At 40.5% G+C, this 24113-nt stretch overlaps 1 protein-coding gene across 1 annotated transcript in view; it reads right to left on the reverse strand.

The window, feature by feature from the left end:
* TRIM54 (tripartite motif containing 54) overlaps positions 1-24113 on the reverse strand; it is a 96290-nt gene that overhangs the window by 54082 nt on the left and 18095 nt on the right. The window lies entirely within an intron of this gene.

Below are 24113 nucleotides of genomic sequence, written 5' to 3' on the forward strand. Positions count from 1 at the left end.
ACTGCACAGTACTAGAAGTATGTATCATGTTGCTGAGGGTGTAATCAATGCACAGTACTAGACATATGTATCATGTTGCTGAGGGTGTAATCAATGCACAGTAATAGAAGTATGTATCATGTTGCTGAGGGTGTAATCACTGCACAGTACTATAAGTACGTATCATGTTGCTGAGGGTGTAATCACTGCACTGTACTATAAGTACGTATCATGTTGCTGAGGGTGTAATCACTGCACTGTACTAGAAGTATGTATCATGTTGCTGAGGGTGTAGTCACTGCACTGTACTATAAGTATGTATCATGTTGCTGTGGGAGTAATCACTGCACTGTACTATAAGTATTATGTTGCTGAGGGTGTAATTACTGCACAGTACTAGATGTATCATGTTGCTGAGGGTGTAGTCACTGCACAGTACTAGAAGTACGTATCTTGTTGCGGAGGGTGTAATCACTGCACTGTACTATAAGTATGTATCATGTTGCTGTGGGAGTAATCACTGCACTGTACTATAAGTATTATGTTGCTGAGGGTGTAATTACTGCACAGTACTAGATGTATCATGTTGCTGAGGGTGTAGTCACTGCACAGTACTAGAAGTACGTATCTTGTTGCGGAGGGTGTAATCACTGCACTGTACTATAAGTATGTATCATGTTGCTGTGGGAGTAATCACTGCACTGTACTATAAGTATTATGTTGCTGAGGGTGTAATTACTGCACAGTACTAGATGTATCATGTTGCTGAGGGTGTAGTCACTGCACAGTACTAGAAGTATGTATCATGTTGCTGAGGGTGTAATCACTGCACTGTACTATAAGTACGTATCATGTTGCTGAGGGTGTAATCACTGCACTATACCATATATATCATGTTGCTGAGGGTGTAGTCACTGCACAGTACTAGAAGTATGTATCATGTTGCTGAGGGTGTAATCACTGCACTGTCCAAGAAGTATTATGTTGCTGATGGTGTAATCACTGCACTGTACTAGAAGTATTATGTTGCTTAGGGTGTATTCACTGCACATAACTAGAAGTATTATGTTGCTGAGGGTGTAATCACTGCACAGTACTAGAAGTATGTATAATGTTGCTGGGGGTGTAATCACTGCACAGTACTATAAGTATGTATCATGTTGCTGAGGGTGTGATCACTGCACAGTACTAGATGCATATATTATGTTGCTGGGGGTGTAATCACTGCACTGTACTATAAGTATGTATCATGTTGCTGAGGGTGTAATAACTGTACAGTACTATAAGGATTATGTTGCTGAGGGTGTAACCACTGCACTGTACTAGAAGTATTATGCTGCTTAGGGTGTATTCACTGCACAGTACTAGATGTTTTATGTTGCTGAGGGTGTGATCACTGCACAGTACTAGAAGTATGTATTATGTTGCTGGGGGTGTACTCACTGCACAGTACTAGAAGTATTATGTTGCTGAGGGTGTAATCACTGCACTGTACTAGAAGTATTATGTTGCTGAGGGTGTATTCACGGCACAGTACTAGATGTATTATGTTGCTGAGTGTGTAATCACTGCACAGTACTAGAAGTATGTATCATGTTGCTGTGGGAGAAATCACTGCAGTGTACAAGAAGTATTATTTTGCTGAGTGTGTAGTCACTGCACAGTACTAGATGTATCATGTTGCTGAAGGTGTAGTCATTGCATAATACTAGAAGTATGTATCATGTTGCTGAGGGTGTAATCACTGCACAGTACTATAAGTATGTATCATGTTGCTGAGGGTGTAGTCACTGCTCTGTACTAGAAGTATTATGTTGCTGAGGGTGTAATCACTGCACAGTACTAGAAGTACGTATCATGTTGCTGAGGGTGCAATCACTGCACAGTACTAGAAGTATGTATCATGTTACTGAGGGTGTAATCACTGCACTGTACTATAAGTAAGCATAATGTTGCTGAGGGTGTAACCACTGCACTGTTCTAGAAGTATGTATCATGTTGCTGAGGTTGTAGTCACTGCACTGTACTATAAGTACGTATCATGTTGCTGAGGGTGTAATCACTGCACTGTACCATATGTATCATGTTGCTGAGGGTGTAGTCACTGCACAGTACTAGAAGTATGTATCATGTTGCAGAGGGTGTAATCACTGCACAGTACTAGAAGTATTATGTTGCAATTGGTGTAATCACTGCACCATAATATTAGTATGTATCATGTTGCTGAGGGTGTAATCACTGCACAGAACTAGAACTATAATGTTGCTGAGGGCGTAATCACTGCACCGTAGTAGAAGTATTATGTTCCTGAGGGTGGAATCACTGCACAGTACTAGAAGTATGTATCTTGTTGCTGTGGGAGAAATCACTGCACTGTAGTTTAAGTATTATGTTGCTGAGGGATTAATCACTGCATAGTACTAGAAGTACGTATCATGTTGCTGAGGGTGTAGTCACTGCACAGTACTACATGTATCATGTTGCTGAGGGTGTAATCACTGTACTGGACTATAAGTACGTATTATGTTGCTGAGGGTGTGATCACTGCACAGTACTATAAGTACGAATCATGTTGCTGAGGGTGTAATCACTGCACCGTACTACAAGTATTATGTTGCTGAGGGTGTAATCACTACACTGTACTAGAAGTATTATGTTGCTGAGGATGTAATCACTGCACAGTACAAGAAGTATGTATCATGTTGCTGAGGGTGTAATCAATGCACAGTACTATAAGTATGTATCATGTTACTGAGGGTGTAATCACTGCACATTACTATAAGTATGCATAATGTTGCTGAGGGTGTAGTCACTGCACTGTACTATAACTACGTATCATGTTGCTGAGGGTGTATTCACTGCACTGTAACATATGTATCATGTTGCTGAGGGTGTAGTCACTGCACAGTACTAGATGTATCATGTTGCTGAGGGTGTAGTCACTGCACTGTAATATTATTATGTATCATGTTGCTGAGGGTGTAATCACTGCACCATACTAGAAGTATTATGTTCCTGAAGGTATAATCACTGGACAGTACTAGAAGTATTTATCATGTTGCTGTGGGAGTAATCACTGCATAGTACTAGAAGTACGTATCATGTTGCTGAGGGTGTAGTCACTGCACAGTACTAGATGTATCATGTTGCTGAGGGTGTAGTCATTGCACTGTACTAGAAGTATGTATAATGTTACTGAGGGTGTAATCACTGCACTTTACTATAAGTACGTATCATGCTGCTGAGGGTGCAATCACTGCACTGTACCAAATGTATCATGTTGCTGAGGGTGTAGTCACTGCAGAGTACTAGAAGTACGTATCTTGTTGCGGAGGGTGTAATCACTGCACTGTACTATAAGTATGTATCATGTTACTGTGGGAGTAATCACTGCACTGTACTAGATGTATCATGTTGCTGAGGGTGTAGTCACTGCACAGTACTAGAAGTATGTATCATGTTGCTGAGGGTGTAATCACTGCACTGTACTATAAGTACGTATCATGTTGCTGAGGGTGTAATCACTGCACTATACCATATATATCATGTTGCTGAGGGTGTAATCACTGCACTGTCCAAGAAGTATTATGTTGCTGAGGTTGTAATCACTACACAGTACTAGAAGTATGTATAATGTTGCTGGGGGTGTAATCACTGCACAGTACTATAAGTATGTATCATGTTGCTGAGGGTGTAATAACTGTACAGTACTATAAGGATTATGTTGCTGAGGGTGTAACCACTGCACTGTACTAGAAGTATTATGCTGCTTAGGGTGTATTCACTGCACAGTACTAGATGTATTATGTTGCTGAGGGTGTGATCACTGCACAGTACTAGAAGTATGTATTATGTTGCTGGGGGTGTACTCACTGCACAGTACTAGAAGTATTATGTTGCTGAGGGTGTAATCACTGCACTGTACTAGAAGTATTATGTTGCTGAGGGTGTATTCACGGCACAGTACTAGATGTATTATGTTGCTGAGTGTGTAATCACTGCACAGTACTAGAAGTATGTATCATGTTGCTGTGGGAGAAATCACTGCAGTGTACAAGAAGTATTATTTTGCTGAGTGTGTAGTCACTGCACAGTACTAGATGTATCATGTTGCTGCGGGTGTAGTCACTGCATAATACTAGAAGTATGTATCTTGTTGATGAGGGAGTAATCAATGCACAGTACTATAAGTATGTATCATGTTCCTGAGGGTTTAATCACTGCACATCACTAGAAGTATGTATCATGTTGCTGAGGGTGTAATCAATGCACAGTACTAGAAGTATGTATCATGTTACTGAGGGTGTAATCACTGCACAGTACTATAAGTATGCATAATGTTGCTGAGGGTGTAACCACTGCACTGTTCTAGAAGTATGTATCATGTTGCTGAGGTTGTAGTCACTGCACTGTACTATAAGTACGTATCATGTTGCTGAGGGTGTAATCACTGCACAGAAATATAAGTATGTATCATGTTGCAGAGGGTGTAATCACTGCACAGTACTAGAAGTATTATGTTGCAATTGGTGTAATCACTGCACCGTAATATTAGTATGTATCATGTTGCTGAGGGTGTAATCACTGCACCGTAGTAGAAGTATTATGTTCCTGAGGGTGGAATCACTGCATAGTACTAGAAGTACGTATCACGTTGCTGAGGGTGTAGTCACTGCACAGTACGACATGTATCATGTTGCTGAGGGTGTAATCACTGTACTGGACTACAAGTACGTATTATGTTGCTGAGGGTGTGATCACTGCACAGTACTAGAAGTATGTATTATGTTGCTGTGGGAGTAATCACTGCACAATACTAGAAGTATGTATTATGTTGCTGAGGGTGTGATCACTGCACAGTACTAGAAGTATGTATTATGTTGCTGGGGGTGTAATCACTGCACAGTACTAGAAGTACTATGTTGCTGAGGGTGTAATCACTGCACTGTACTAGAAGTATTATGTTGCTGAGGGTGTATTCACGGCACAGAACTAGATGTATTATGTTGATGAGTGTGTAATCACTGCACAGTACTAGAAGCATGTATCATGTTGCTGTGGGAGTACTCACTGCACTGTACTAGAAGTATTATGTTGCTGAGTGTGTAGTCACTGCACAGTACTAGATGTATCATGTTGCTGAGGGTGTAATCACTGCACTGTGCTATAAGTATGTATCATGTTGCTGAGGGTGTAATCACTGCACAGTACTATAAGTATGCATCATGTTGCTGAGGGTGTAGTCACTGCACTGTACTAGAAGTATTATGTTGCTGAGGGTGTAATCACTGCACAGTACTAGAAGTATGTATTACTTTGCTGGGGTGTAATTACTGCAAAGTACTAGAAGTATAATGTTGCAGAGGGTGTAATCACTGCACAGTACTAGAAGTATTATGTTGCAATTGGTGTAATCACTGCACCGTAATATTAGTATGTATCATGTTGCTGAGGGTGTAATCACTGCACCGTAGTAGAAGTATTATGTTCCTGAGGGTGGAATCACTGCATAGTACTAGAAGTACGTATCATGTTGCTGAGGGTGTAGTCACTGCACAGTACTACATGTATCATGTTGCTGAGGGTGTAATCACTGTACTGGACTATAAGTACGTATTATGTTGCTGAGGGTGTGATCACTGCACAGTACTAGAAGTATGTATTATGTTGCTGTGGGAGTAATCACTGCACAGTACTAGAAGTATGTATTATGTTGCTGAGGGTGTGATCACTGCACAGTACTAGAAGTATGTATTATGTTGCTGGGGGTGTAATCACTGCACAGTACTAGAAGTACTATGTTGCTGAGGGTGTAATCACTGCACTGTACTAGAAGTATTATGTTGCTGAGGGTGTATTCACGGCACAGAACTAGATGTATTATGTTGCTGAGTGTGTAATCACTGCACAGTACTAGAAGTATGTATCATGTTGCTGTGGGAGTAATCACTGCACTGTACTAGAAGTATTATGTTGCTGAGTGTGTAGTCACTGCACAGTACTAGATGTATCATGTTGCTGAGGGTGTAGTCACTGCACTGTACTAGAAGTATTATGTTGCTGAGGGTGTAATTACTGCACAGTACTAGAAGTATGTATTACGTTGCTGGGGTGTAATTACTGCAAAGTACTAGAAGTATAATGTTGCTGAGGGCGTAATCACTGCACTGTACTAGAAGTATTATGTTGCTGATGGTGTAATCACTGCACAGGACTGGAAGTATGTATCATGTTGCTGAGGGTGTAGTCACTGCACAGTACTAGATGTATCATGTTGCTGAGGGTGTAATCACTGCACTGTAGTAGAAGTATTATGTTGCTGAGGGTATAATCACTGCACTGTACTCGAAGTATTATGTTGCTGAGGGTGTAATCACTGCATAGTACTAGAAGTGCATATCAGGTTGCTGAGGGTGTAGTCACTGCACAGTACTAGATGTATCATGTTGCTGAGGGTGTAGTCTTTGCACTGTACTAGAAGTATGTATCATGTTGCTGAGTGTGTAATCACTGCACTGTACTATAAGTACGTATCATGTTGCTGAGGGTGTAATCACTGCACTGTACCATATGTATCATGTTGCTGAGGGTGTAGTCACTGCACAGTACTAGAAGTATGTATCATGTTGCTGAGGGTGTAATCACTGCACTGTGCTATAAGTACGTATCATGTTGCTGAGGGTGTAATAACTGCAGAGTACTAGAAGTATGTATCATGTTGCTGAGGGAGTAATCACTACACTGTGCTATAAGTTCGTATCATGTTGCTGAGGGTGTAATCACTGCACTGTACTAGAAGTATTATGTTGCTGATGGAGTAATCACTGCACTGTACTAGAAGTATTATGTTGCTTAGGGTGTATTCACTGCACAGTACTAGAAGTATTATGTTGCTGAGTATGTCTTCACTGCACTGTACTAGAAGTATTATGCTGCTGAGAGTGTAATCACTGCACAGTACTAGAAGAATGTATTATGTTGCTGGGGGTGTAATCACTGCACTGTACTATATGTATGTATCATGTTGTTGAGGGTGTAATAACTGCACAGTACTAGAAGTATTGTGTTGCTGATGGTGTAATCACTGCACTGTACTAGAAGTATTATGTTGCTGAGGGTGTATTTACTGCACTGTACTAGAAGTATTATGTTGCTGAGAGTGTATTCACTGCACAGTACTAGAAGTATGTATTATTTTGCTGGGGGTGTAAGCACTGTACAGTACTATAAGTATGTATCATGTTGCTGAGGGTGTGATCACTACACAGTACTAGAAGCATGTATTATGTTGCTGGGGGTGTAATCACTGCACAGTACTAGAAGTAGTATGTATCATGTTGCTAAGGGTGTAAGAACTGCACAGTACTATAAGGATTATGTTGCTTAAGGTGTATTCACTGCACATTACTAAATGTATCATGTTGCTGAGGGTGTGATCACTACACAGTACTAGAAGTATGTATTATGTTGCTGGGGGTGTAATCACTGCAAAGTACTAGAAGTATCATGTTGCTGAGGGTGTAATCACTGCACCATACTATAAGTATTATGTTGCTGAGGGTGAAGTCACTGCACAGTACTAGATGTATCATGTTGCTGAGGGTGTAATCACTGCACTGTACTAGAAGTATTATGTTGCTGAGGGTATAATCACTGCACTGTACTAGAAGTATTATGTTGCTGAGGGTGTAATCACTGCATAATACTAGAAGTGCATATCTTGTTGCTGAGGGTGTAGTCACTGCACAGTACTAGATGTATCATGTTGCTGAGGGTGTAGTCTTTGCACTGTACTAGAAGTATGTATCATGTTGCTGAGGGTGTAATCACAGCACAGTACTAGAAGTATGTATCATGTTGCTCAGGGTGTAATCAATGCACAGTACTAGACATATGTATCATGTTGCTGAGGGTGTAATCACTGCACAGTAATAGAAGTATGTATCATGTTGCTCAGGGTGTAATCACTGTACAGTACTATAAGTACGTATCATGTTGCTGAGGGTGTAATCACTGCACTGTACTATAAGTACGTATCATGTTGCTGAGGGTGTAATCACTGCACAGTACTAGAAGTATTATGTTGCTGAGGGTGTAGTCACTACACTGTACTAGATGTATTATGTTGCTGAGGGTGTAGTCACTGCACAGTACAAGATGTATCATGTTGCTGAGGGTGTAGTCACTGCACTGTACTAGAAGTACGAATCATGTTGCTGAGGGTGTAATCACTGCACAGTACTATAAGTATGTATCATGTTGCTGAGGGTGTAATTACTGCACAGTACTAGAAGTATGTATCATGTTGCTGAGGGTGTAATCAGTGCACAGTACTATAAGTATGTATCATGTTGCTGAAGGTGTAATCACTGCAGAGAACTAGAAGTACGTATCTTGTTGCTGGGGGTGTAATCACTGCCCTGTCCAAGAAGTATTATGTTGCTGATGGTGTATTCACTGCACTGTACTAGAAGTATTATGTTGCTTAGGGTGTATTCACTGCTAAACACTAGAAGTATTATGCTGCTTCGGGTGTATTCACTGTACATAACTAGAAGTATTATGCTGCTGAGGGTGTAATCACTGCACAGTACTAGAAGTATGTATAATGTTGCTGGGGGTGTAATCACTGCACAGTACTAGAAGTATGTATAATGTTGCTGTGGGTGTAATCACTGCACAGTACTATAAGTATGTATCATGTTGCTGAGGGTGTGATCACTGCACAGTACTAGAAGCATGTATTATGTTGCTGGGGGTGTAATCACTGCACTGTACTATAAGTATGTATCATGTTGCTGAGGGTGTAATAACTGCACAGTATTATAAGGATTAAGTTGCTGAGGGTGTAACCACTGCATTGTACTAGAAGTATTATGCTGCTGAGTGTGTAATCACTGCACAGTACTAGAAGTATTATGTTGCTGAGGGTGTATTCACGGCACAGTACTAGATGTATTATGTTGCTGAGTGTGTAATCACTGCACAGTACTAGATGTATTATGTTGCTGTGGGAGAAATCACTGCACTGTACTAGAAGTATTATGTTGCTGAGTGTGTAGACACTGCACAGTACTAGATGTATCATGGCACTGAGGGTGTAGTCACTGCATAATACTAGAAGTATGTATCATGTTGCTGAGGGTGTTATCAATGCACAGTACTATAAGTATGTATCATGTTGCTGAGGGTGTAATCACTGCACTGTGCTATAAGTATGTATCATGTTGCTGAAGGTGTAGTCACTGCACAGTACTAAAAGTATTATGTTGCAATGGGTGTAATCACTGCACTGTAATATTAGTATGTATCATGTTCCTGAGGGTGTAATCACTGCACAGTACTTGAAGTATGTATCATGTTGCTGAGGGTGTAATCACTGCATAGTACTAGAAGTACGTATCATGTTGCTGAGGGTGTAGTCACTGCACAGTACTAGATGTATCATGTTGCTGAGGGTGTAGTCTTTGCACTATACTAGAAGTATGTATCATGTTGCTGAGGGTGTAATCACTGCACTGTACCATATGTATCATGTTGCTGAGGGTGTAGTCACTGCACAGTACTAGAAGTATGTATCATGTTGCTGAGGGTGTAATCACTACACAATACTAGAAGTATTATGTTGCAGTGGGTGTAATCACTGCAGTGTAATATTAGTATGTATCATGTTGCTGAGGGTGTATTTACTGCACCATACTAGAAGTATTATTTTCCTGAGGGTGTAATCACTGCACAGTACTAGAAGTATCATGTTGCTGTGGGAGTAATCACTGCACTGTACTATAAGTATTATGTTGCTGAGGGTGTAATCACTGCATAGTACTAGAAGTACATATCTTGTTGCTGGGGGTGTAATCACTGCCCTGTCCAAGAAGTATTATGTTGCTTAGGGTGTATTCACTGCACATAACTAGAAGTATTATGCTGCTGAGGGTGTAATCACTGCACAGTACTAGAAGTATGTATAATGTTGCTGGGGGTGTAATCACTGCACAGTACTAGAAGTATGTATAATGTTGCTGGGGGTGTAAACACTGCACACTACTATAAATATGTATCATGTTGCTGAGGGTGTGATCACTGCACAGTACTAGAAGCATGTATTATGTTGCTGGGGGTGTAATCACTGCACTCTACTATAAGTATGTATCATGTTGCTGAGGGTGTAATAACTGCACAGTATTATAAGGATTATGTTGCTGAGGGTGTAACCACTGCACTGTAATAGAAGTATTATGTTGCTTAGGGTGTATTCACAGCACAGTACTAGATGTATTATGTTGCTGAGTGTGTAATCACTGCACAGTACTAGATGTATTATGTTGCTGAGTGTGTAATCACTGCACAGTACTAGAAGTATGTATCATGTTGCTGTGGGAGAAATCACTGCACTGTACTAGAAGTATTATGTTGCTGAGTGTGTAGTCACTGCACAGTACTAGATGTATCATGTCGCTGAGGGTGTAGTCACTGCATAATACTAGGAGTATGTATCATGTTGCTGAGGGTGTAATCAATGCACAGTACTATAAGTATGTATCATGTTGCTGAGGGTGTAATCACTGCACTGTGCAATAAGTATGTATCATGTTGCTGAGCTTGTAATCACTGCACAGTACTATAAGTATGTATCATGTTGCTGAGGGTGTAGTCACTGCACTGTACTAGAAGTATTATGTTGCTGAGGGTGTAATCACTGCACAGTACTAGAAGTACGTATCATGTTGCTGAGGGTGTAAGCACTGCACTGTACTAGAAGTATTATGTTGCTGAGGGTGCAATCACTGCACTGTACTATAAGTATGTATCATGTTGCTGAGGGTGTAATCACTGCACAGTACTAGAAGTATGTATTATGTTGCTGGGGGTGCAATCACTGCACTGTACTAGAAGTATAATGTTGCTGAGGGCGTAATCACTGCACTGTACTAGAAGTATTATGTTGCTGAGGGTGTATTCACTGCACAGCACTAGAAGTATGTATCATGTTACTGAGGGTGTAATCACTGCACAGTACTATAAGTATGCATAATGTTGCTGAGGGTGTAACCACTGCACTGTACTAAAAGTATGTATCATGTTTCTGAGGGTCTAGTCACTGCACTGTACTATAAGTACGTATCATGTTGCTGAGGGTGTAATCACTGCACTGTACCATATGTATCATGTTGCTGAGGGTGTAGTCACTGCACAGTACTAGAAGTATGTATCATGTTGCAGAGGGTGTAATCACTGCACAATACTAGAAGTATTATGTTGCCTTGGGTGTAATCACTGCACTGTAATATTAGTATGTATCATGTTGCTGAGGGTGTAATCACTGCACTGTACTAGAAGTATTATGTTGCTGAGGGTGTAATCACTGCATAGTACTAGAAGTACGTATCATGTTGCTGAGGGTGTAGTCACTCCACAGTACTAGATGTATCATGTTGCTGAGGGTGTAGTCATTGCACTGTACTATAAGTACGTATTATGTTGCTGAGGGTGTAATCACTGCACAGTACTAGAAGTATTATGTTGCAATGGGTGTAATCACTGCACTGTAATATTAGTATGTATCACGTTCCTGAGGGTGTAATCACTGCACAGTACTAGATGTATGTATCATGTTGCTGTGGGAGTAATCACTGCACTGTACTATAAGTATTATGTTGCTGAGGGTGTAATCACTGCATAGTACTAGAAGTACGTATCATGTTGCTCAGGGTGTAGTCACTGCACAGTACTAGATGTATCATGTTGCTGAGGGTGTAATCACTGCACAGTACTAGAAGTATTATGTTGGTGAGGGTGTATTCACGGCACAGTTCTAGAAGTATTATGTTGCTGAGGGTGTAATCATTGCACAATACTAGAAGTATGTATTATGTTGCTGGGGGTGTAATCACTGCACAGTACTATAAGTATGTATCATGTTGCTGAGGGTGTGATCACTGCACAGTACTAGAAGCATGTATTATGTTGCTGGGGGTGTAATCACTGCACTGTACTATAAGTATGTATCATGTTGCTGAGGGTGTAATAACTGCACAGTACTATAAGGATTATGTTGCTGAGAGTGTAATCACTGCACTGCACTAGAGGTATTATGTTGCTGAGGGTGTATTCACGGCACCGCACTAGATGTATTATGCTGCTGAGTGTTGTATTCACTGCACAGTACTAGAAGGATGTATCATGTTGCTGAGGGTGAAATTACTGCACTGTACTAGAAGTATTATGTTGCTGAGTGTGTAGTCACTGCACAGTACTAGATGTATCATGTTGCTGAGGGTGTAGTCATTGCATAATACTAGAAGTATGTATCATGTTGCTGAGGGTGTAATCACTGCACTGTGCTATAAGTATGTATCATGTTGCTGAGGGTGTAATCACTGCACAGTACTATGAGTATGTATCATGTTGCTGAGGGAGTAGTCACTGCATTGTACTAGAAGTATTATGTTGCTGACGGTGTAATCACTGCACAGTACTAGAAGTATGTATTATGTTGCTGGGGGTGCAATTACTGCACTGTACTAGAAGTATAATGTTGCTGAGGGCATAATCACTGCACTGTACTAGAAGTATGTTGCTGAGGGTGTAGTCACTGCACAGTAGTAGATGTATCATGTTCCTGAGGGTGTAGTCTTTGCACTAAACTAGTAGTATGTATCATGCTGCTGAGGGTGTAATCACTTCACTGTACTATAAGTACGTATCATGTTGCTGAGGGTGTAATCACTGCACTGTACCATATGTATCATGTTGCTTAGGGTGTAATCACTGCACTGTGCTATAAGTACGTATCATGTTGCTGAGGGTGTAATCACTGCATAGTACTAGAAGCATGTATTATGTTGCTGGGGGTGTAATCACTGCACTGTACTATAAGTATGTATCATGTTGCTGAGGGTGTAACAACTGCACAGTATTATAAGGATTAAGTTGCTGAGGGTGTAACCACTGCACTGTACTAGAAGTATTATGTTGCTTAGGGTGTATTCACTGCACAGTACTAGATGTATTATATTGCTGAGGGTGTGATCACTGCACAGTACTAGAAGTATGTATTATGTTGCTGAGGGTGTAATCACTGCACTGTACTAGAAGTATTATGTTGCTGAGTGTGTAAACACTGCACAGTACTAGATGTATCATGGCACTGAGGGTGTAGTCACTGCATAATACTAGAAGTATGTATCATGTTGCTGAGGGTGTTATCAATGCACAGTACTATAAGTATGTATCATGTTGCTGAGGGTGTAATCACTGCACTGTGCTATAAGTATGTATCATGTTGCTGAGGGTGTAGTCACTGCACTGTACTAGAAGTATTATGTTGCTGAGGGTGTAATCACTGCACAGTACTAGAAGTACGTATCATGTTGCTGAGGGTGTAAGCACTGCACTGTACCATATGTATCATGTTGCTGAGGGTGTAGTCACAGCACTAGAAGTATTTAACATGTTGCAGAGGGTGTAATCACTGCACAGTACTTGAAGTATTATGTTGCAATGGGTGTAATCACTGCACTGTAATATTAGTATGTATCACGTTCCTGAGGGTGTAATCACTGCACAGTACTAGAAGTATGTATCATGTTGCTGTGGGAGTAATCACTGCACTGTACTATAAGTATTATGTTGCTGAGGGTGTAATCACTGCATAGTACTAGAAGTACGTATCATGTTGCTGAGGGTGTAGTCACTGCACAGTACTAGATGTATCATGTTGCTGAGGGTGTAGTCTTTGCACATAACAAGAAGTATTATGCTGCTGAGGGTGTAATCATTGCACAGTACTAGAAGTATGTATAATGATGCTGGGGGTGTAATCACTGCACAGTACTAGAAGTATGTATAATGTTGCTGGGGGTGTAATCACTGCACAGTACTATAAGTATGTATCATGTTGCTGAGGGTGTGATCACTGCACAGTACTAGAAGCACGTATTATGTTGCTGGGGGTGTAATCACTGCACTCTACTATAAGTATGTATCATGTTGCTGAGGGTGTAATAACTGCACAGTATTATAAGGATTATGTTGCTGAGGGTGTAACCACTGCACTGTAATAGAAGTATTATGTTGCTTAGGGTGTATTCACAGCACAGTACTAGATGTATTATGTTGCTGAGTGTGTAATCACTGCACAGTACTAGAAGTATGTATAATGTTGCTGTGGGTGTAATCACTGCACTGTGCAATAAGTATGTATCATGTTGCTGAGGGTGTAATCACTGCACAGTACTATAAGTATGTATCATGTTGCTGAGGGTGTAGTCACTGCACTGTACTAGAAGTATTATGTTGCTGAGGGTGTAATCACTGCACAGTACTAGAAGTATGTATCATGTTGCTGAGGGTGTAAGCACTGCACTGTACTAGAAGTATTATGTTGCTGAGGGTGCAATCACTGCACTGTACTATAAGTATGGATCATGTTGCTGAGGGTTTAATCACTGCACATTACTAGAAGTATGTATCATGTTGCTGAGGGTGTAATCAATGCACAGTACTATAAGTATGCATAATGTTGCTGAGGGTGTAACCACTGCACTGTACTAGAAGTATGTATCATGTTGCTGAGGGTCTTGTCACTGCACTGTACTATAAGTATGTATCATGTTGCTGAGGGTGTAATCACTGCACTGTACCATATGTATCATGTTGCTGAGTGTGTAATCACTGCACTGTACCATATGTATCATGTTGCTGAGGGTGTAGTCACTGCACATTACTAGAATTATGTATCATGTTGCTGAGGGTGTAATCAATGCACAGTACTAGAAGTATGTATCATGTTACTGAGGGTGTAATCACTGCACAGTACTATAAGTATGCATAATGTTGCTGAGGGTGTAACCACTGCACTGTACTAAAAGTATGTATCATGTTTCTGAGGGTCTAGTCACTGCACTGTACTATAAGTACGTATCATGTTGCTGAGTGTGTAATCACTGCACTGTACCATATGTATCATGTTGCTGAGGGTGTAGTCACTGCACAGTACTAGAAGTATGTATCATGTTGCAGAGGGTGTAATTACTGCACAGTACTAGAAGTATTATGTTGCCTTGGGTGTAATCACTGCACTGTAATATTAGTATGTATCATGTTGCTGAGGGTGTAATCACTGCACTGTACTAGAAGTATTATGTTGCTGAGGGTGTAATCACTGCATAGTACTAGAAGTACGTATCATGTTGCTGAGGGTGTAGTCACTCCACAGTACTAGATGTATCATGTTGCTGAGGGTGTAGTCTTTGCACTGTACTATAAGTACGTATTATGTTGCTGAGGGTGTAATCACTGCACTGTACTAGAAGTATTATGTTGCTTAGGGTGTATTCACAGCACAGTACTAGATGTATTATGTTGCTGAGTGTGTAATCACTGCACAGTACTAGAAGTATGTATAATGTTGCTGTGGGTGTAATCACTGCACTGTGCAATAAGTATGTATCATGTTGCTGAGGGTGTAATCACTGCACAGTACTATAAGTATGTATCATGTTGCTGAGGGTGTAGTCACTGCACTGTACTAGAAGTATTATGTTGCTGAGGGTGTAATCACTGCACAGTACTAGAAGTACGTATCATGTTGCTGAGGGTGTAAGCACTGCACTGTACTAGAAGTATTATGTTGCTGAGGGTGCAATCACTGCACTGTACTATAAGTATGGATCATGTTGCTGAGGGTTTAATCACTGCACATTACTAGAAGTATGTATCATGTTGCTGAGGGTGTAATCAATGCACAGTACTATAAGTATGCATAATGTTGCTGAGGGTGTAACCACTGCACTGTACTAGAAGTATGTATCGTGTTGCTGAGGGTCTTGTCACTGCACTGTACTATAAGTATGTATCATGTTGCTGAGGGTGTAATCACTGCACTGTACCATATGTATCATGTTGCTGAGTGTGTAATCACTGCACTGTACCATATGTATCATGTTGCTGAGGGTGTAGTCACTGCACATTACTAGAATTATGTATCATGTTGCTGAGGGTGTAATCAATGCACAGTACTAGAAGTATGTATCATGTTACTGAGGGTGTAATCACTGCACAGTACTATAAGTATGCATAATGTTGCTGAGGGTGTAACCACTGCACTGTACTAAAAGTATGTATCATGTTTCTGAGGGTCTAGTCACTGCACTGTACTATAAGTACGTATCATGTTGCTGAGTGTGTAATCACTGCACTGTACCATATGTATCATGTTGCTGAGGGTGTAGTCACTGCACAGTACTAGAAGTATGTATCATGTTGCAGAGGGTGTAATTACTGCACAGTACTAGAAGTATTATGTTGCCTTGGGTGTAATCACTGCACTGTAATATTAGTATGTATCATGTTGCTGAGGGTGTAATCACTTCACTGTACTAGAAGTATTATGTTGCTGAGGGTGTAATCACTGCATAGTACTAGAAGTACGTATCATGTTGCTGAGGGTGTAGTCACTCCACAGTACTAGATGTATCATGTTGCTGAGGGTGTAGTCTTTGCACTGTACTATAAGTACGTATTATGTTGCTGAGGGTGTAATCACTGCACTGTACCAAGTCTATCATGTTGCTTAGGGTGTATGCACTGGACAGTACTAGAAGTATGTATCATGTTGCAGAGGGTGTAATCACTGCACAGTACTAGAAGTATTATGTTGCAATGGGTGTAATCACTGCACAGTACTAGATGTATGTATCATGTTGCTGTGGGAGTAATCACTGCACTGTACTATAAGTATTATGTTGCTGAGGGTGTAATCACTGCATAGTACTAGAAGTACGTATCATGTTGCTGAGGGTGTAGTCACTGCATAGTACTAGAAGCATGTATTATGTTGCTGGGGGTGTAATCACTGCACTGTACTATAAGTATGTATCATGTTGCTGAGGGTGTAATCACTGCATAGTACTAGAAGTACGTATCATGTTGCTGAGGGTGTAGTCACTGCACAGTACTAGATGTATCATGTTGCTGAGGGTGTAATCACTGCACTGTACTAGAAGTATTATGTTGCTGAGGGTGTATTCCCGGCACAGTACTAGATGTATTATGTTGCTGAGGGTGTAATCATTGCACAATACTAGAAGTATGTATTATGTTGCTGGGGGTGTAATCACTGCACAGTACTATAAGTATGTATCATGTTGCTGAGGGTGTGATCACTGCACAGTACTAGAAGCATGTATTATGTTGCTGGGGGTGTAATCACTGCACTGTACTATAAGTATGTATCATGTTGCTGAGGGTGTAATAACTGCACAGTACTATAAGGATTATGTTGCTGAGAGTGTAATGACTGCACTGTACTAGAGGTATTATGTTGCTTAGGGTGTATTCACTGCACAGTACTAGAAGTATGTATTATGTTGCTTAGGGTGTAATCACTGCACTGTGCTATAAGTACGTATCATGTTGCTGAGGGTGTAATCACTGCAGAGTACTAGAAGTACATCTCTTGTTGCTGAGGGTGTAATCACTGCACTGTACTAGAAGTATTATGTTGCTGAGGGTGTATTCACGGCACAGAACTAGATGTATTATGTTGCTGAGTGTTGAATTCACTGCACAGTACTATAAGGATTATGTTGCTGAGAGTGTAATCACTGCACTGTACTAGAGATATTATGTTGCTTAGTGTGTATTCACTGCACAGTACTAGAAGTAAGTATTATGTTGCTGGGGGTGTAATCACTGCACAGTACTAGAAGTATTATGTTGCTGAGGGTGTAATCACTGCACTGTACTAGAAGTATTATGTTGCTGAGGGTGTATTCACGGCACAGAACTAGATGTATTATGTTGCTGAGTGTTGTATTCACTGCACAGTACTAGAAGGATGTATCATGTTGCTGTGGGAGTAATCACTGCACTGTACTAGAAGTATTATGTTGCTGAGTGTGTAGTCACTGCACAGTACTAGATGTATCATGTTGCTGAGGGTGTAGTCATTGCATAATACTAGAAGTATGTATCATGTTGCTGAGGGTGTAATCATTGCACTGTGCTATAAGTATGTATCATGTTGCTGAGGGTGTAATCACTGCACAGTACTGAGTATGTATCATGTTGCTGATTGTGTAGTCACTGCATTGTACTAGAAGTATTATGTTGCTGACGGTGCAATCACTGCACAGTACTAGAAGTATGTATTATGTTGCTGGGGGTGCAATCACTGCACTATACTAGAAGTATAATATTGCTGAGGGCGTAATCACTGCACTGTACTAGAAGTATTATGTTGCTGAGGGTGTAATCACTGCACAGCACTAGAAGTATTATGTTGTTGATGGTGTAATCACTGCACAGGACTAGAAGTATTTATTATGTTGCTGAGGGTGTAATCACTGCACTGTACTAGAAGTATTATGTTGCTGAGGGTATAATCACTGCACTGTACTATAAGTATGTTGCTGAGGGTGTAATCACTGCATAGTACTAGAAGTACGTATCATGTTGCTGAGGGTGTAGTCACTGCACAGTAGTAGATGTATCATGTTCCTGAGGGTGTAGTCTTTGCACTATACTAGAAGTATGTATCATGTTCCTGAGGGTGTAATCACTGCACTGTACTATAAGTACGTATCATGTTGCTGAGGGTGTAATCACTGCACTGTACCATATGTATCATGTTGCTGAGGGTGTAGTCACTGCACAGTACTAGAAGTATGTATCATGTTGCTGAGGGTGTAATCACTGCACTGTGCTATAAGTACGTATCATGTTGCTGAGGGTGTAATCACTGCAGAGTACTAGAAGTATGTATCATGTTGCTGAGGGTGTAATCACTGCACTGTGCTATAAGTACATATCATGTTGCTGAGGGTGTAATCACTGCAGAGTACTAGAAGTACATCTCTTGTTGCTGAGGGTGTAATCACTGCACTGTACTAGAAGTATTATGTTGCTTAGGGTGTATTCACTGCACAGTACTAGAAGTATTATGTTGCTGAGGGTGTCATCACTGCACAGTACTAGAAGTATGTATTATTTTGCTGGGGGTGTAAGCACTGCACAGTACTATAAGTATGTATCATGTTGCTGAGGGTGTGAAAACTTCACAGTACTAGAAGCATGTATTATGTTGCTGGGGGTGTAATCACTGCACAGTACTAGAACTATTATGTATCATGTTGCTGAGGGTGTAATCACTGCACTGTACTAGAAGTATTATGTTGCTGATGGTGTAATCACTGCACTGTACTAGAAGTATTATGTTTCTTAGGGTGTATTCACTGCACAGTACTAAATGTATTATGTTGCTGAGGGTGTGATCACTGCACAGTACTAGAAGTATGTATTATGTTGCTGAGGGTGTAATCAATGCACAGTGCTAGAAGTATGTATCATGTTGCTATGGGAGTAATCACTGCACTGTACTATAAGTATTATATTGCTGAGGTTGTAATCACTGCACAGTATTAGAAGTATGTATCATGTTGCTGAGGGTGTAGTCACTGCACAGTACTAGATGTATCATGTTGCTGAGGGTGTAGTCACTGCACTGTACTAGAAGTATGTATCATGTTGCTGAGGGTGTAATCCCTGCACTGTACTATAAGTACGTAACATGTTGCTGAGGGTGTAATCACTGCAGTATACCATATGTATCATGTTTCTGATGGTGTAGTCACAGCACAGTACTAGAAGTATGTATCATGTTGCTTAGGGTGTAATCACTGCACTGTGCTATAAGTAAGTATCATGTTGCTGAGGGTGTAATCACTGCAGAGTACTAGAAGTACGTATCTTGTTGCTGAAGTTGTTTTCACTGCACTGTACTAGAAGTATTATGTTGCTGATGGTGTAATCACTGCACTGTACTAGAAGTAATATGTTGCTTAGGGTGTAATCACTGCACTGTACTAGAAGTATTATACTGCTGAGGGTGTAATCACTGCACTGTACTATAAGTATGTGTCATATTTCTGAGGGTGTAATCACTGCCCAGTACTAGAAGTATGTATTATGTTGATGGGGTGTAATCACTGCACTGTACCATAAGTGTGTATCATGTTGCTGAGGGTGCAATAACTGCACAGTTCTAGAAGTATTATCTTGCTGATGGTGTAATCACTGCACTGTACTAGAAGTATTATGTTGCTGAGGGTGTATTCACTGCACTGTACTAGAAGTATTATGATGCTTAGGGTGTAATCTCTGCACAGTACTAGAAGTATGTATTATGTTGCTGGGGGTGTAATCACTACCCTGTACTATAAGTATGTATCATGTTGCTGAGGGTGTAATAACTGCACAGTACTATAAGGATTATGTTGCTGAGGGTGTAATCTCTGCACAGTACTAGAAGTGTTATGTTGCTTAGGGTGTATTCACTGAACAGTACTAGATGTATTATGTTGCTGAGGGTGTGATCACTGCACATTACTAAAAGTATGTATTATGTTGCTTGGGGTGTAATCACTGCACAGTACTAGAACTATTATGTTGCTGAGTGTGTAATCACTGCACTGTACTAGTAGTATTATGTTGCTGAGGGTGTTTTCATGGAACAATACTAGATGTATTATATTGCTGAGTGTGCAATCACTGCACAGTACTAGAAGTATGTATCATGTTGGTGTGGGAGTAATCACTGCACTGTACTAGAAGTATTATGTTGCTGAGGGTGTAATCACTGCACAGTACTAGAAGTATGTATCATGTTGCTGAGGCTGTAGTCACTGCACAGTACTAGATGTATCATGTTGCTGAGAGTGTAGTCACTGCACAGTAGTAGAAGTATGTATCATGTTGCAGAGGGTGTAATCAATGCACAGTACTATAAGTATGTATCATGTTGCTGAGGGTGAAATCACTGCACTGTGCTAGAAGTATGTATCATGTTGCTGAGGGTGTAGTCACTGCACTGTACTAGAAGTATTATGTTTCTGAGGGTGTAATCACTGCACAGTACTAGAAGTATGTATTATGTTGCTGGGGGTGTAATCACTGCACTGTACTAGAAGTATAATGTTGCTGAGGGCGTAATCAATGCACTGTACTAGAAGTATTATGTTGCTGAGGGTGTATTCTCTGCACAGCACTAGAAGTATTATGTTGCTGATGGTGTAATCACTGCACAGAAATAGAAGTATGTATTATGTTGCTGGGGGTGTAATCACTGCACTGTATTATAAGTATGTATCATGTTGCTGAGGGTGAAATCACTGCACAGTACTAGTAGTATTATGTTGCTGAGGGTGTAATCACTGCAGTGTACTAGAAGTATCATGTTGCTGACGGTGTAATCACTGCACAGCAGTAGAAGTATTATGTTGCTGAGGGTGTAATCACTTCACAGTCCTAGAAGTATCATGTTGCTGAGGGTATAAGCACTGCACAGTACTAGAAGTATTATGTTGTTATAGGTGTTATCACTGCACAGTACTAGAAGTATTATGTTGCTGAGGGTGTAATCACTGTACAGTACTAGAAGTATCATATTGCTGAGGGTATAATCACTGCACAGTACTAGAAGTATTATGTTGTTGAGGGTGTAATCACTGCACAGTATTAGAAGTATAATGTTGTTGAGGGTGTAATCACTGCACTGTACTAGAAGTATTATGTTGTTGAGGGTGTAATCACTGCACTGTACTAGAAGTATCATGTTGTTGAGGGTGTAATCACTGCACTGTACTAGAAGTGTTATGTTGCTGAGGGTGTAATAACTGCACAGTGCTAGAAGTATTATGTTGCTGAGGGTGTAATCACTGCACTGTACTAGAAGTATTATTTTGTTGAGGGTGTAATCACTGCACTGTACTAGAAGTATTATGTTGCTGAGGGTGTAATCACTGCACAGTACTAGAAGTACTATGTTGCTGAGGGTGTAATCACTGCACAGTACTAGAAGTATGTATAATGTTGCTGGGGGTGTAATCACTGCACAGTACTACAAGTATGTATCATGTTGCTGAGGGTGCAGTAACTGCACTGTACTATAAGGATTATGTTGCTGAGGGTGTAATCACTGCACTGTACTAGATGTATCATGTTGCTGAGAGTGTAGTCATTGCATAATACTAGAAGTATGTATCATGTTGCTGAGGGTGCAATCACTGCACTGTGCTACAAGTATGTATCATGTTGCTGAGGGTGTAGTCACTGCACAGTACTATGAGTATGTATCATGTTGCTGAGTGTGTAGTCACTGCATTGTACTAGAAGTATTATGTTGCTGAGGGTGTAATCACTGCGCAGTACTAGAAGTATGTATTATGTTGCAGGGGGTGTAATCACTGCACAGTACTAGAAGTACTATGTTGCTGAGGGTGTAATCACTGCACAGTACTAGAAGTATGTATAATGTTGCTGGGGGTGTAATCACTGCACAGTACTACAAGTATGTATCATGTTGCTGAGGGTGCAGTAACTGCACTGTACTATAAGGATTATGTTGCTGAGGGTGTAATCACTGCACTGTACTAGATGTATCATGTTGCTGAGAGTGTAGTCATTGCATAATACTAGAAGTATGTATCATGTTGCTGAGGGTGCAATCACTGCACTGTGCTACAAGTATGTATCATGTTGCTGGGGGTGTAATCACTGCACTGTACTATAAGTACGTATCATGTTGCTGAGGGTGTAATCACTGCATTGTACCATATGTATCATGTTGCTGAGGGTGTAGTCACTGCACAGTACTAGAAGTACGTATCATGTTGCTGAGGGTGTAATCACTGCAGAGTACTAGAAGTACATCTCTTGTTGTTGAGGGTGTAATAACTGCACTGTACTAGAAGTATTATGTTGCTGAGGGTGTCATCACTGCACTGTACTAGAAGTATGTATCATGTTGCTGAGAGTGTAATCACTGCACAGTACTAGAAGTATGTATTATGTTTCTGGGGGTGTAATCACTGCACTGTACTAAAAGTATGTATCATGTTGTGAGGGTGTAATTACTGCACAGTACTAGAAGTATTGTGTTGCTGATGGTGTAATCACTACACTGTACTAGAAGTATTATATTGCTTAGGGTGTATTTACTGCACTGTACTAGAATTATTATGTTGCGGAGGGTGTAATCACTGCACAGTACTAGAAGTATGTATTATTTTGCTGGGGGTGTAAGCACTGCACAGTACTATAAGTATGTATCATGTTGCTGAGGGTGTGATCACTGCACAGTACTAGAAGCATGTATTATGTTGCTGGGGGTGTAATCACTGCACAGTACTAGAACTATTATGTATCATGTTGCTGAGGGTGTAATAACTGCACAGGACTATAAGGATTATGTTGCTGAGGGTGTAATCATTGCACTGTACTAGAAGTATTATGTTGCTTAGGGTGTATTCACTGCACAGTACTAAATGTATTATGTTGCTGAGGGTGTGATCACTGCACAGTACTAGAAGTATGTATTATGTTGCTGGGGGTGTAATCACTGCAAAGTACTAGAAGTATTACGTTGCTGAAGGTGTAATCACTGCACTGTACTAGAAGTATGTATCATGTTGCTGAGGGTGTAATCACTGCACCGTACTAGAAGTATTATGTTGCTGAGGGTTTAGTCACTGTACTGTACTAGAAGTATTATGTTGCTGAGGGTGTATTCATTGCACAGTATAGAAGTATGTATTATGTTGCTGGGGGTGTAATCACTGTACTGTACTATAAGTTTGTATCATGTTGCTGAGGGTGAAATCACTGCACTGTACCAGAAGTATTATGTTGCTGAGGGTGTAATCACTGCACAGTACTAGTAGTATTATGTTGCTGAGGGTGTAATCACTGCAGTGTACTAGAAGTATCATGTTGCTGAGGGTATAAGCACTGCACAGTACTAAAAGTATGTATTATGTTGCTTGGGGTGTAATCACTGCACAGTACTACAACTATTATGTTGCTGAGTGTGTAATCACTGCACTGTACTAGTAGTATTATGTTGCTGAGGGTGTTTTCACGGAACAAAACTAGATGTTTTATGTTGCTGAGTGTGCAATCACTGCACAGTACTAGAAGTATGTATCATGTTGCTGTGGGAGTAATCACTGCACTGTAGTAGAAGTATTATGTTGCTGAGGGTGTAATCACTGCACAGTACTAGAAGTATGTATCATGTTGCTGAGGGTGTAATCACTATACAGTACTAGAAGTATCATGTTGCTGAGGGTGTA

The sequence above is a fragment of the Taudactylus pleione genome, unplaced genomic scaffold, assembly GCF_031769625.1.
Source record: "Taudactylus pleione unplaced genomic scaffold, aTauple2 ptg000807l, whole genome shotgun sequence".
Classification (NCBI taxonomy): domain Eukaryota; kingdom Metazoa; phylum Chordata; class Amphibia; order Anura; family Myobatrachidae; genus Taudactylus; species Taudactylus pleione.